We start from the raw sequence: 15,186 nt of genomic DNA, 5'->3' as shown, positions 1-15,186 counted from the left end.
CGTGCGCCTGCACAGCAGAAGGTGCTAACAGATAGCATAATGGACGGCTGTGAACCATACGTGGGTGTGGGAACTCAACTCTGAACCTCCGGAAGAGCAGCCAGTACTCTTAACCACTGAGCCATCTCTCCAGCCCAAGGATGGTGGTCTTGATGGCAATGAAAAGTGAAAGTGATAAATGGAAGAATTACATTTATAGTATTTCTACAGGGGCTTCAAGATTCAAAGCAAACACTGGTGTTTGAAGGATTATTGATAAATTCACCTTAAAAGAATTCTCTCATCTCGCTTTTGCATGTATCATGTAGAGGTATGAATGATTTTTTTTTTTTAACAAGGTCTCGTGTATCATAGATTGGCCACTTGTTGTACAGTTACAGATAACCTTAAGCTACCAACCCTTCTCTCCTAGGTGCTAGAATTACAATTATGTTCCACGAACGCCAGGTTTTATGCTGCTGAGTCAAACCCAGAGTCTCGTGCATGCAAAACAAGCACTTAAACAAGTCAGATGCATTTCCCACCCCCAATTTACTCTTATTTAAACCAGTTTTCCTCCTTTTTTAAAGATTTATTTATTATGTATACAACATTCTGCCTCGATGTATGCCCGCACATCAGAGGAGGGCACCAGATCTCAGTACAGATGGTTGTGAGCCACCATGTGGTTGCTGGGAATTGAACTCAGGACCTCTGGAAGAACAGCCAATGCTCTTAACCTCTGAGCCATCTCTCCAGCCCACCAGCTTTCCTCTTTATCTTCCCAACTCTGATGTTGATCAACAAAAGGATGACTCTACCTAGACAAAGTAGCTGAATTCTGTTACTCTGAAATGTCAGCTAAGCAAGTCTTCGGGTAGACAGGGACAGGTCTTGTCATTTGAGTGAAAATCATTTCACGATGTATTGGGAGAGGGAGCTGTATGAACATTTGCTTATGCAGGTGCAGAAGTGCGGGGGGGTTATACACGAGTGTGCACACCAGGGATTTAACTCAAGCACATCATACATGTTCCAAGAGCTATATTTCCAGTTCTTTTTCATTTTACTGGGTCCATGTCTTACTAGGTTTCCCAGACTGGTCTTGAACCTGAAATCTTTCTGCCTCAGTGACCCATAGCTGAGAATCACAAACCAGGGTCAACAGGCCTGGCTCAACCGCCCCTACTTTTATCAGTGGCTTTGGAAAGTAGGGAGGCTGTGTAGGTTCTGCAGTTTTACATAAACTACAAAGGTTGATGTAACAGATAGTGGGGTTTTCCTTGTAGTATTAAACCCTAATGGTAAACATGTAGTTTTATAAGCAGTTTTGCCAAATTTTACATCAAGAAGTGAACTTGACTTACTATGTGAGAAACAAAGATTATGCTACTTAGATCTTATCAAGAAGTCAGGGTAGAATATAGAACAGCACAGCAGCTGGCATGCACAAGGCCATCAGTTTCCTCCCCAGCATCAGAGAGAAGAAACCATTCTGTCCTCTAGTCAGTTTAAGGACCAAAGAAAAATAGATGTAAATGGATGGCAAAAAGCTTCTAAAATTCTAAATTCAGGTAATACATGACCCTGTTACAAGCTACCTTTCCTACTATGCTTAGAGTGGCTAAGGAATGGCAAGCAACCTTTCCCACTCTAAAATTACTGTCTTTAGCACATATACCCATCAATCAACTGATTCCTAACACCACCAACAGAATCTCTCTCAGTAGGCTGAGGCAAGAGAATGGAGACTTCAAGGGCAGCCTGAGTTATACAGAAAGGTGTTTGAAAATGCAAACAAAAATTCTTGATTTGCAGAGACGGCTCAGAGGTTAAGAGTATTGCTCTTCCAGGGGATAAAAGTTCGGTTCCTAGCACCCATATGGCAGCTCACAATTGCCTGTCACTCCAGTTCCAGGATATACAATAACTTCCTCTGACTTCATGGGCATCAGGTACAAACGTGGTACACATATTTAAAATGTGTACACAAAATGTGTAATAAAAAACAAGGACTCATGAGATGGTTCAGTGTATCCACTGGCAATCTAAGTGTGATGACTAGAATTCATGTAGATATAGAAGAGAATCAAGGCCGGGCGGTGGTGGCGCATGCCTTTAATCCAGCACTCGGGAGGCAGAGGCAGGTGAATTCCTGTGAGTTCGAGGCTGGCCTGATTTACAAGAGCTAGTTCCAAGAGAGGTAGGACTGTTATACAGGGAAACCCTGTCTCAAAAAAAAAAAAAAAAAAAAAAAAAAAAAAAAAAGAGAATCAATTCCACAAAGTTGTCCTCTGACCTCTACACACCAACACTCACAAATGCAATAAAAAATAAAAATAAAATCACAGTTTGTGACCAGAATAGAGGCTCATGCTTGAAATGCAAGTACTCAAGAGGCAGCTGCAGAAGGACTGACACAAATTCAGCGTTAGTCTGGTCTATTATCAGATACTAGGCCCAAACCTAGGCTAGAATAAGACTTTCAAAACAAACACCAAACAAAGTCCAGTGTAGAGAGGAGAGTCTGAGTCTAGTAAGCAGGATAAAAGAGTACTAAGGTCCCTTCCAGTTACTGTTCTATGAACCATGTAGAAGGTATAAAAACTATGTGGTTGGAGAGATGGCTCAGTGGTTAAGAGCATTAGCTTCTCTTTCAGAGGACCTGAGTTCAGTTCCCAGCACTCACATGGAGGCTCAAACCTTCCTTATTTGTAGTCCCATGGGATCCAATGCCCTTTTCTGGTGTGCAAATGTACACACAGACAAAACACCCATATATATATATATATATAACTTAAATAAATAAATCCTTAAAAAAAACCCAAACTACTAAAAATATATGGGAGCTTTGCCCCTTATCTTGTTGCCTCCTGCAGCTAGTAGACAAGGGAATGTCGAGTAGGCTGAGGACTGTGATGAAAACCTGCGAGGGTACTGCCCACAAGCCACACAAGAGTTCAGCAGGCACTGGATGCAGCTGATCAGCGTCAAAGACAACATTCTAATTAAAATAGTATCTTCCCAGGGAACGTAATTTTGCTGTTATTGGATTTTGGGTTTTTTTTTTTTTTTTTGAGACAGGGTTTCTCTGTGTAACAGCTCTGGCTGTCCTGAAACTCACTTTGTAGACCAGGCTGTACTGTGGGACACGAATTATTCCAACATATATATTTTCAAAATGCCTTAACTTCAAAATTTAAGTCAGACGGTATGTTACTTTGGAGAAGAGATTTTGTTTTTGTTTCCACAGGAAATGAGAGGCTATGGATTCATTCTGGGCTAAGAAAAAAATCATGTTTGATCAAGGAAGACCTCCCCCCTTTAAAAATCTCTAATCGGAGCAGATGGCCCAGAAGAGCCAACATTTTTAGATGATCAAGCCTCACAGAATATTCCAGTCAAGACTTGACCATAATTCAAAATTTTTCTTTAGGTCCCCATAAGATTATCTGTGCCCCCAATCAGCAGGAAGTAGCCTAAAAAACTATGCCCACATTCCCCCCAAAATGTATTATGGATATTTGTCTTTGCTTATAATGTTGGTTACAAGTTGTTATGGATATCAGGAGAAAAGCTAAACAAAGGAGATTCAACTCAGAGTTCTTGTTTTTTTTTTTTAAAAAGGGGGGGGTGCTGTGGGACAATGGTCTGTACCCTGTCAATTGTATTTTAATAAAATGTTGACTGGCTAGTAGCCAGGCAGGAAGTATGGTAGGGCAAGAACAGGAGAATTCTGGGAAGAGGAAAGGTTCAGTCTGCAGTAATCACCCAGACACAGAGCAAGCAAGATGTGACTGCCTCACCAAAAAAAAGTACCAAGCCACATGGCTAACACAAACAAAAATCATAGGTTAATAGAAGTTGTAAGAGTTAATAAAAAGCCTAAGCTAATAGGCCAATCAGTTTATAATTAATGTAGACCTCTGTGTGATTTCTTTGGGACTTAAAAACCAGGCATGACAAAAACCTCAGTCAACAAGGCTAGAACTGAGAAACTGGCCTGCCTCTGCCTCCCAAGTGCTGTGATTGAAGACACATGCTACTGCTACCCTGCAACCTGGGGTGATTTTAACTCGAGCACCTTGTCTTTCAAATTATAGTCTATGGAAGTAGTTATTTTGATTGATTTCCCAAGCTTTCCCCCCTATTTTCAGTGGTTCTGGACATCTAACTCAGGACTTCTTGAATACTAAGAAAACACCCCACCGGAGTCGCTTCTCCAGCTCTCTGTGTGTTACATGTGCCTGCAGGTACACAAATCTGTCAGACACCGTCCTCTACCTTTTTAAGAAATCCAGCATGTGAGATGGCTCAGCTGGTAAAGGCACTTGCGGTCAAGCCTGATAATCAGGGTTGGTTCTCAGGATTCATGTTGGAAGGAGAAAACCCACTTTCACAAGTTGTCTGCTGACCTTCACATACATGGTAGCACATGAGCACCCCTAGGCACACAAATATATACATGTAATAATAATTTTTAAATATGTATTATTATTATTGTGGGATGGTGGTGGAAGGAGGGAGGGAGGTAAAGTGCCATACCACAGTTCTTAACATCACTCCGAGAGTCCCCTCTTACCTTACTTACTTTCTGCAAGAGTCTTCCCCACTGAACTTGGAGCTTACTGATTTGGCCCTCCCTCTTCACCATCTGAGTCATAGAAGCGCACTGCTATGCCTGGATTTCATTACAAGACCTTTTACCTTCTGAGCTATCTCCTCAATCATAAATAAGTCCCTTTCTAAAACATGATTCTCTATGAAACGCTAAGCCTTATACACTTTTATCTTTGAACTCCCTATGTGGCCGAAAATGATGCTTAACATTTAATCCTCCTCCCTGGAATTAGACATGCCTGGCCCGTACATGGTTCTTCTGCCTACAATGTTCCATCCTTTCTTTCCCTGGTATGTCCTACACATATCCCAAGACACACTGAAATGAGTAAACTCTAAGTCCTGCTCCCTGTCCTCTGTTGCAGCCACACCTGCAGATGCACAAAAGATTTCTACCTACCTCTTCCTGATTAGCCAGAGACACCTAATGCCTGAAAGCCTTACTCTGGTGTAAAGGGCATTAAGAACGTTTGTTCAGCCTGTCTTGCTTTCCTCTGGTCTGTGAAGTGCAGCAGCTAAGAACTGTCAATGCTGAGAGGGCTCCTCATGTTTTTGTGTGTGGAATCCTGGTCTGGATGATTTGTCTATACACTGCTCTGTATCAAAAGTAGAAAAACACCTTAGGTAGATAAGCTGCAGGCCAAGCTGTGAGACGCATTTAGGAACAGGCTGCTCTTTCAGCACAGTTCTACCTGATTTCCTTTAGCCTGACTGCTTGTAACAGGAAATATTTACATACATAGAGCATTCTTGCTGGGTCCCAACATTGTACTCTGCTAAAAGAAAGATTAGGCTCCTCTCTGCAAGAAGAGGGTAGAAATGATAGCAATTCACGGCAGACAGAAACCCAGAGACCACTAGGAAAGAAAAGCTCATCTTCAGTGGGCAATTTGGGGATCCAACCTGAAATGTCAGTTGGGAATGGTTTCCCTTTGCTGGACTAACTTTTCTTTTCAATTCCTAAATTGAGGAAGCAAGCTATAAATGTGGGTGGTAAGCTACCATATAACTCCCTAAGTTTGACACCACCTCTTAGAAGCTGGACAAATGCCCGTGGACATTATCCTTACCTTTTTTATGTTCTTCGTAAAATCAGTGTGCTCTTCTGTACATGTTTAGTGACATTCTTGGTATGGTAACAAGGGGCTTTTCAAAACATTTAAAATGGTAAGAAAGGCATTTTTTTTGGTTTTTTGAAACAGGGCTTCTCTGCAGCTTTGGAGCCTGTCCTAGAACTTGCTCTTGTAGACCAGGCTGGCTTCAAACTCACAAAGATTCTCCTGCCTCTGCCTCCCTAGTGCTGGGATTAAAGGTGTGTGCCACCATTCCCCAGCAAGAAAGGTAATTTTAAAAAATAAAACTTGGGGGCTTGATAGATGGCTCAGCAGTTAAGAACACTGACTGTTCTTTCAAAGGTCCTGAGTTCAATTCCAACAAACACATGGCAGCTCACAATCATCTGTAATGAGATCTGGTGCCCTCTTCTGGCATGCAGGCACACATGCAAGCAGAATATATATATAATGAATATTTTTATTTATTATATATTTTAGCAGAATATAAATATATAATAAATATTTTTTTTAAAAAGAAAAAACTTTTAAGCTAGGTGTGGTGGATTATGACTTTGATCCCAATACGGCAGAAGGATCTTGAAACTTAAGGCCAGAATGGTCAATATACAGCAAGTTCTAGGCCAGCCATGACTACACAGTAAGACCAGGTCTCAAAACAAATAGATATATATAGAAATAAATATGATTGTTGACTAAATGACCAAGAAAATACACAAATTCATTTGCAAGGAGTGGGAAGGGTAAGATAATGGCTCTCTCTTTCTCTATATTCTTTTTTTTTGGGGGGGAGGTTTCGAGACAGGGTTTTTCTGTGTAATAGTTCTGGCTGTCCTAGAACTTTCTCTGTAGACCAGGCTAGCCTGAACTCAGAGGACTCATTCCGCCTGCCTCTGCCTCCTAAGTGCTGGGATCAAAGGTATGAGCCACCACCGCCCAGCTTTCTCTATATTCTGAGTCTGGGAGTCTCCTCTGGTGAATGCTAGACTGGTGACAAGAATGACAAATAGTACACTGACTAAAGACATCCAACCAGGTATCACCCTAGGAGGTCCAGATCACTGTCTCAGATGGGCGGCACCAAACGTTCACTGAGGAGGCAGCTGTTCTCTTCACCAACACAGGCTGACGTCAGGAAACAACTCAGCAAGGCACATCAATTCTTAAGATGAACTTCAAAAATCCTTAAAATTGTGCCGGGCGGTGGTGGCGCACGCCTTTAATCCCAGCACTTAGGAGGCAGAGGCAGGAGAATCTTTTGTGAGTTTGAAGCCAGCCTGGTCTACAAGGACAGGCTCTAAAGCTGCAGAGAAACCCTGTCTCAAAAAACAAACAAAAAAAAAAACCTTAAAATTAATAGCTAGCTGAACTGTTGGCACATGTCTGTGATCTAACACCAGGAAGACTAAGATAGGATGTTTCCAGTTGGAGGCCAGCCTGGGCTACCCAGTGAGACCCCCATCAAATAAACAAAACAAAAACAAAAGGATGATTTATTTATGCATTGTCCTTGTTCTCATCCACAGGAAACTGTAAAGGAAAAAAAGAAAAAGAAAAAGCCAGGTAGGAAAGGTACACACTTTAATCCCTGCCTTCAGGAAGCAGAATCAGGCAGTCCAAGGCCAGCTTGGTCTACAGACTGAGTTCCAGGACAGACAGCTGTATCAAAAACAACAACGAAAAGAAGGAAAACCATCAGAAATGCTGTATTTAATTTGCTTGCTTACAAAATTTTCTTATATGCATTTTCCCCCCAGGGGAGAAAGGTAGAGCTATAACCTGAAACGGTAACCATACTTATGGTGCCTGTCCTGTTTCCTATTACAGGACCCACCATGTTTTAAAACTCCTTTAGCTGCAGGAAAATCTCTAAGCAACCACAATAGGAGTCGAGCCTTGTAGCTCAGAACTACATACAGATCCAGCTACTCCAGAGGATGAGGCCAAAGTATCTCAGAGTAAGTTCAAGGCTAGTCTGAAACAACTTGTTAAAATCCTGTCTCACTGGGCAGTGGTGGCGCACGCCTTTAATCCCAGCACTCAGGAGGCAGAGGCAGGCGGATCTCTGAGTTCGGATCTCTGAGTTCGAGGCCAGCCTGGTCTACAAGAGCTAGTTCCAGGACAGGTTGTAGAAACTACAGGGAAACCCTGTCTTGAAAAATCAAAAAAAAAAAAAAAAAAAAAAAAATCCTGTCTCAAAAATATGGTGGAGGGTCTTCTAGAAGAGGCAGCTCTTACTGGTAGAGTACTTGCCTGTCATGTGCAAGGTCCTATATTCAAGCTCTAGTACAGAGGTGGAGTGGGGGCACATCAGGAAGCAACCCTGTCTGATGGACAATTTCCATCACAATACTCAAGATTCCACTTCAGTCTCTGTGCATGGGCTCAGCCTGCTATTAGCAAACTGCCCCTACCAAAGCAGTGAGACCATCCAGTCAGGACCCACTGAAGTTACCCAACCTAAAAGGCTCTCTTTGTGGACCCAGTGAAGTAGAAAGAGTCAATTCTATACCAAGTACTTTGGTCAGGCAATAATAGTCTTTTCTTTCCTGCAGTACATCAGCTGACGTCAGAAGGTGGGACCTCTGCCAAGCACAACCGGCTCTCTCTGCAGAGTTGGACACCACCTCGCTCCCACTGCAGATTTGTATAATTACAGGAGATTATTATTCTCTTAATCTATTAGATGTTATTTAGCTGCAAGAACTCCATTTTCTTTTCATTCCTAAAAGGAACATTTTCAGACAACATGAAGAAAATAAATTTTCATAAATACAACCAAAAACTGTTACTCAAAGATATATAACCTCTCACCCAATATTATGCCAAAGTTACTGGAGTTTCTGGGACCCTGCCTGTGTGTACTACATTCCATCCATGACTGAAGGTGCATTCTGAAAGAGCCCCACCCCTGCCCTGGCAATATGCAGCAGCCTGATAAGGCATACTCCAGAGAATGTTCCAGGCTTCACTTAACCTAATGAGATTAACACCTTTAAATCACTGGGCAGGAAGAATCTGGGAAATATGCCATTAAAAAACAATCTCCAAACCTACCAGCCTATCTGTCTGCCATACTAACCGCCTAAAACCACAATGGGGGACTGCCTCAGAGTCAACAACCGGCAGCTTATCTCCATGCTGCCAATCAACTCTGATTTTTGTTAATCAGGTCCTCGTACACAAAGAATAAACAAGGGGAAATCAGGGTTAAATGTATTCTCTGTGGGTTTAAGGATAGTGTTATATTTAGCGAGGGATGATGACACCTTTAATTCCAGAATTAAATTCCAAAATTTAAAACAACAACAACAACTGTTACATTTAAGGTAACTTTAAGAAAAGTTTGTTTTGTTTTTCGAGACAGAGTTTCTCTGTGTAAAAGTTCATATTTTTACAAATGTTAGAGAAGAAGGAGATGTGGACTCTTCATAAGGGCAGCAGTCAAAACAATAGCTGCATCCTTCAGCAAGCTGATTTGGGATCAAACAAGAATTACAGCCATGGCCTCTACTGTAATAAACAAAAGCACTTGTCAGCATTCTTGCAATACTGCCAGATCTAGTTGTTTCTTTCCTTTTACAAATTTTATTTTTATTCTATGTTCATTGGGTGTGCCTGCATGTTTGTCTGTGTGAGGCTGTCAGAAACTCTGGAACTGGAGTTACAGACAAATGTGAGCTGTCTGGGTGCTCTGAACAGCAGCCAATGCTCTTAACTGCTGAGGTTTATATCCAGGTCCAGATCTAAAGGCATGAAGTCTAACTAGAAATTTCTAACTAAAATTTTCTAAATGAAATTTCCAAAGATACAGGAAGTCAAAGAATGTTTCCTCATGCATAATATAAACTTGTACACATTCTATACTGAACTGCATTCCTAAACAAACTTACGCAAGTATTTTGTTTGTCAGGACAGCCAAATGCCACGAAACAGCTGTTTGAGACCCTTCTTGGTACTTGGGGAATTTTAAAATGCCTTCAGTTAATTTATAAGCAGCTACACGCCACTATATATCTATACTGGGAGCATGGAGAGACAGTGGGTTAAGTAACAAGACTATGGATGGAAGTATTTTCAAACCAAAGGTCAAATGTTTTAGATTCCGCAAACCTGGCACCTTAAGTGAGTGGTTTAGGATAGCCATAACCACATTTTCATAGGGTCAAACAATTCAATTACTTGTCTTTCTATGGTACTTCAAAAGAAAAGAAAAAGAAAAGTAGTATGAAAGGAATCTTGGCTTTTGCTTGCATTTAAATCCACTGCACACTGAATGTCCTGAAGGCCAGAGGACTTGGAACGCTATAAAATGAAGGTTGATTTTCAGGCCGGACACCAGATGTTCTCTTTTGCAAGAAAGGAATTTTAGGGACTCACAGAAAAAAACGATCAGTTGGCTCTATGGAAAAATTCGTAAACATCACCAAAGGCAAAGGTCACAGAACAATTTATCAGTTTGGGTTTTGTTGCTTAGTCAGAGCTCAAATGTGCAGAACTTGACAATACCTTCTCTCTGTGGCTTATGAAGCCAGCACATAGTGAATCTCAGATTTGCAAAGCAAGAGGAATACATCCACAGATGTGAAATGGCTTGCCTGAGAGCAAACTACCAAAGAATTCGTTAGCACCCACAAAAAAACTGTGTACTAGATGATTCTCAGATCAAACAAACCAACTCACAACCAGCTTAGCTACAGGTTTTAGTAACGGACAGAATGGTAAGCAGAGCAGTAAATAGTACATAAACATGATTTTTGGCAATTTGTTTGTTCCAACCACATTCCAGTCAAGATTGTGGCTCTGCATGTCAGCCTTCAAATTGATTAATTCAGCTTGTTAGCACAATTATGCAGAGGTGAGCAGGTCTTAGCTTCAAGAAAGCAAGAGATTCATACTGCATTGCATCAAAACCCAGAAATGCAGAGCAGTGCTGGGCAACTTACTTCTGATGCTCCCCACATACTATCTTGCTGCTACTTACCTTTCAACCTGTAAAATTCAGATGAAAAGGGTTTAAGTGCAATATATTAAGATTCAAGACAGGAAAAGGCTGTAAGCCTTAATTAACAGTTTCATTTATAAAAGGGCCTGCCTTAGATTCAGAAGCTATAATCACTAGAAAAGTCTGAATTTTAACTCTCATTTTAGGATATCAAGATCATTTTAAGCAGTTTTTTTTCTTTTTTGAAAAGGGCTCAATTTTAGCAAACACTGAAACATTACACATAAATCATAATAGAGTGTTGTTTTTGTGTCTTCTGGTTTTAAGACAGGGTTTTTCTGAAGCCCTGGCTGTCCTCTAACCCAGATGCCTGCCTCTGCCTCCCAAGTGCTGGGATTAAAGGTGTGCGCCACCACACCTGGCCAGAGTGTTGGTTTTAAAGGAAGAAAATTGTTATCTCCAGGGATTATGACAGAGCTAAGTCAATGGACAAGGAGACAAACTCAGGTTACAGCACTTGTCAAACTAAAAACAGTATTTATGTTTTCAGGTAATTTTTTAAATATGTAAAGTAAATTATTCCCTTGGTTCTTAGGAACCAAGCAGCCATCATTTAAGATCAGCAAACATCACATGCAAACACAAGGATGGCAATAAGAAACGAATATATTCATGCCTTAAAAGATATCAGAAAGGTAGAGAACAGCAGGCTTTGGAAATTTTAGAGTAAACATACTGACACTTCCAATCACGAAACCAGAAATCCCAACCAGACTGTCACTAACCTTTCTGCCTAACAGAAAGGTCATGCGGGCAAGGGCTTCTCCTTTTTGGATCATTCAACCTTAGACATCAGTATGTCTTCACTGCAAGCCAGGCAAAAAACCCGAAAGGCAACACATTATCTGCATGCTAGACAAATACCTGAACTCTGCGTTTACGAAACGATGACAACATGACGGAGGAATGTGGAGTCTAAAGAGGGAGGGGAAGAGCAAGATAACACTTCTAAGGGCAAGTGGGACACAGTCACTTCAAAGTAAAGGGAACAGGTCTGTGAAAACAGGTCAACATTTAATAGCAAACATTTCCCCAGTATCCGAACCCCACCAGGAGTCTGAAAGGTAGCAAGAGAATCAAGGCTCCGACGTCTGAACAATTACCATGACCTAATGTGCTGCCTTGGCCGAGTCACACGCTCTTTCAGGCCTCAGTCTGCCCAAGTATTGACTTTTTTTAAAAGATTTATTTATTTATTCTGTATACAACATTCTGCCTTGATGTATGCCTGACTTTTTAAATTTTATTTTATATTTTGGTTTTTCAGGACAAGGTTTCCTTGTGAAGCTCTGGCTGTCCTGGAACTCACTATTTAGTCCAAGCTGGCTTCGAACTCAGAGATTCACCTGTCTCTGCCTCCCGAGTGCTGGGAATAAAGGTGTGTGCCACCATTGCCAAGCACCCAATTTTTAAACACCTGATTTTTAATACTGAGTGCTCTTTTAGAAATAAATATGGCCTCTTTTTTTTCTGTAAATATGGCCTCTTTCCATCCACATTCTGATGAAATAGGAATCTTGCAGATTTTAGGAATTTGCATAGTAAAATTAAGTAAAAGCATTAAGTCATTTGTTGGTGCAGGTCCTTTACAAAACACTATTATTTCCTCCTCAAAACAAGAATAAGCAGCATGTGCAAGAGAGATGGGCAAGGTGCTGGCTCACTGCACAGCTGTTCCACTCAGCTGGCTCTGAGATCAGCCATGCGGATCTCCACATTCCTGGAGTCAGCCTTTGCCATCAGACATGGCATTCCTCTGTGAGGCCACAGCTGATGAGCTGCAGCAGACCTAGATGCATAGAGTTAGGCTGCCCTCAGACCCTGTCCTTCACATGTTCCAGAGAGGATGGGGGAGCTATCCTAAGAGCCATTTCTCAATATCCGCAGAGGCCCCACCCTTTGAGGTGAAAGGAGACAAGGAAAATAATACAAAATTCTAATCCAGGGAACTAAAACCTACACTTAATAATGCTCTCCCCACTTAAACCTGTTCAGTAGATTACTTGACATCAGATTTTTCTGATTATTAGATTATTACAAAACATACAAATGCACTGTCAGAAAATAGCTGGCTGCTGCCTGCCACAGGCCCTGCTACTTAGGAAGCTGAGGGTGAAGCTTTAAGCCTGAGCCCCGGAGTTTGAGACAACAGAGCAAAGGCCTCCTCTTTAAGAAGGCCATAAAAGCCAAGGTTGGTGGCAGCCAAGCTTGTTGGCAGAAGTATATTAAGTTCAAGACCAGCTACAACCAATTACACAGTTCCAGAAAGAGCTACATATCAAGGCCTTGCCTCAAAAAGTAGGGAGTAGGAATGCATATCTAAAAGTCCCTAAACCCTGGGTTAACCCTAAGAACCGTTCCACACTTGTCTGGTATTGGGCAAGCCTTGCATTCCATCCTTTTTATCTAGGTCCCTGGATAACAGTCAACACACTTTGAGGGTCCCTTTGAGAAATTAATGGCCCAGTTACTAAAAAAGGTTTACTGTTAATTTCCTGCAGGGAACCTTAGTGGAGCACATTTTCATGGGGGGGGGGGGGGGGCAACTTTGACTTCAATTTGACCTTTAAAATCTAAGCCATTTAGTATGAGTGGGATCCTTGGCTCAATAGCTCATGCAACTCACTGCTGCTGCTGCTATTCTTAAACCCTGTTTCCTGGCTGCAAGACACCCCCACCCTGCCATCTTTGATACATTCTGTTTCACTGAAGTCCAATTGCTATGACAACGCAATTTCTTAACATATTACCAAAATGCTTTGTATTTCTTGACAGCCGTGATAATTAGCTTTTCGAAAATACCAAAGGAAAGAACAAACAAATTAAGATATTTGGGGTCTATATGAAAAATATGATTATTTGGGAAATTGAGGCAGGAAAAGCCTGACTTTGAGACCAGCCTGGGCTAGGCAGGGAATTCCAAGCCAGCCTGGGCTACATAGTAAGAGCTTGGAGAGATTTTTTTTGGAGGGGGAGTCAAAAGGGCTCTGTAAACTGTAACAGCTAAAAATTCTGTCACCCCAGCTGTAAAGACTATTTATTTAAAACACATCGAACCTGACTTACACCGAGGTCCACTTGTTTTATATACATATGTAATTTCAGCACCTAAGAGACTTTTAAAATAAGATTTTTCATTGAGAAGCATTTCATCAAATTTGCAAGGACAGCTTCAAACAAAAGATTATCACTCCACACTGGCACGGTGGTAAAATCTGACAAAAAAATATTAACTTAGACTTAAAAGCAAAACAAAATACAGTCTCACAATAAAAAAATAAAAAAGCTGTGAGCTATTAAGTTATTTATTGGATTTGGATCTCCTACCAAGCCGCGCCGCACCTAACAACTGTACAGGAGCAGGTCAGCACTGGAGAGAAAAGACATTTATTACCAGGAAAGAAAAAGGAGATCTTCCGGCTGCTGGAGGGCCCGGGACCGCCGCACAGGATGAAATTAAGGTCAGAGAGCCCTTCACCGCATACGCTAGCTCGTCCTCCTCCAAGGGGTGCGGGCATCGATGGTGCGGGCGCAGGGTGGCGCGGGGGGCGCTCGCGGGTGTGTGCTGCGGAGGACCACCCCCCACCACCTGCCGCGACGGGTGGGGCCGCGGGCACAGGGAGGGGCCCTCGCGCCTGCCCCAGCCCGTGACATTCCAGGTCGCCGCCCGGCCCCGCCGCGCCCCGCAACCCACGCGCCACAAAGGCGGCGGCCCACGGAGCCGCCCGTGAGGCCACAAGGCTCACCTGTCCGCACCGCTCTGGTGCTCGGCTGACCTCGACCCTTCCCTTCCCTCCCGCCGCCCTTTCTCACCGGCTCCAGGGGGTGAGGGGCGTGGGTCGCCGCGCTGAGGGCTGCTGAGGAAAAAGATGCGCCGCCGCGGCCTCTGCCTCACGCCGTTCGCTCCGCAGCGGATAGTGGCGGTGACGCGCGCGCGCTGGGGCTTTTATAGGCGACCGCGCGCGCCCTCGCGGCGGCCGAGCGCGAGCTCGAGGGAGGCTCCAGAGTTGGCGACGCGAGGGGCGGGACTCTCCGCTCGGCTGCCGAGTGGAAAGGGCCGGGCGCATCCGGAAGAAGCCATGGCAGCGGTGCGGGGTAGTGGGGGTGGGGATAAAAAAACCAGAGGGCGGCGGAGCTAGGGGAGCTCGGGGGCGCGCGCGCGAGGGGTGCGGGGCGCGGCGCAGAGGAGTCGCCGCCTCCGCCCGCCGCGGCGTGGGTCCTGCAATCCTGCCCCGCCCAGTCCGCCCTGCAGAGAATCTGCGCCGCGCCCCTCCGCCCCTGGGAGCCCTTCCGGGACTGCGGCGAAGGGCGGGGCGGGACCCAGCGCTGCAGTCAGGATAGGGATGCCGCTGCCCTGGCCGGAAAAAACGCCCTGTCCGTTTCGGGTGATCTCTCCGGAATGTTGGCTCTGCCTCTCCAGTTTCTCAGGAGGAGGCTTGGCGCTGGGAGACCCGAGTCTGCCTGTTTTGTTGGGGGCTGGGGCCAAGAAAATCAGATGATTTGGGGCTC

The 15,186-nt window shown here is 43.5% G+C and overlaps 1 protein-coding gene across 4 annotated transcripts in view; it reads right to left on the bottom strand.

Annotated features, from left to right (window-relative positions):
• Sptan1 (spectrin alpha, non-erythrocytic 1) overlaps window positions 1-14,628 on the bottom strand; it is a 71,262-nt gene extending 56,634 nt beyond the window's left edge. For all 4 annotated transcript variants that reach the window (XM_038337830.1, XM_038337831.1, XM_038337832.1 and 1 more), the window contains exon 1: window positions 14,491-14,628. The gene's annotated coding sequence lies outside the window, so the exon portion shown is untranslated. The remainder of the gene's footprint in view (window positions 1-14,490) is intronic.
• Between the last annotated feature and the right edge of the window lie 558 nt (window positions 14,629-15,186).

Source organism: Arvicola amphibius, chromosome 7 (assembly GCF_903992535.2).
Source record: "Arvicola amphibius chromosome 7, mArvAmp1.2, whole genome shotgun sequence".
NCBI lineage: Eukaryota > Metazoa > Chordata > Mammalia > Rodentia > Cricetidae > Arvicola > Arvicola amphibius.
This window is presented reverse-complemented; position numbering and strand designations above follow the sequence as displayed.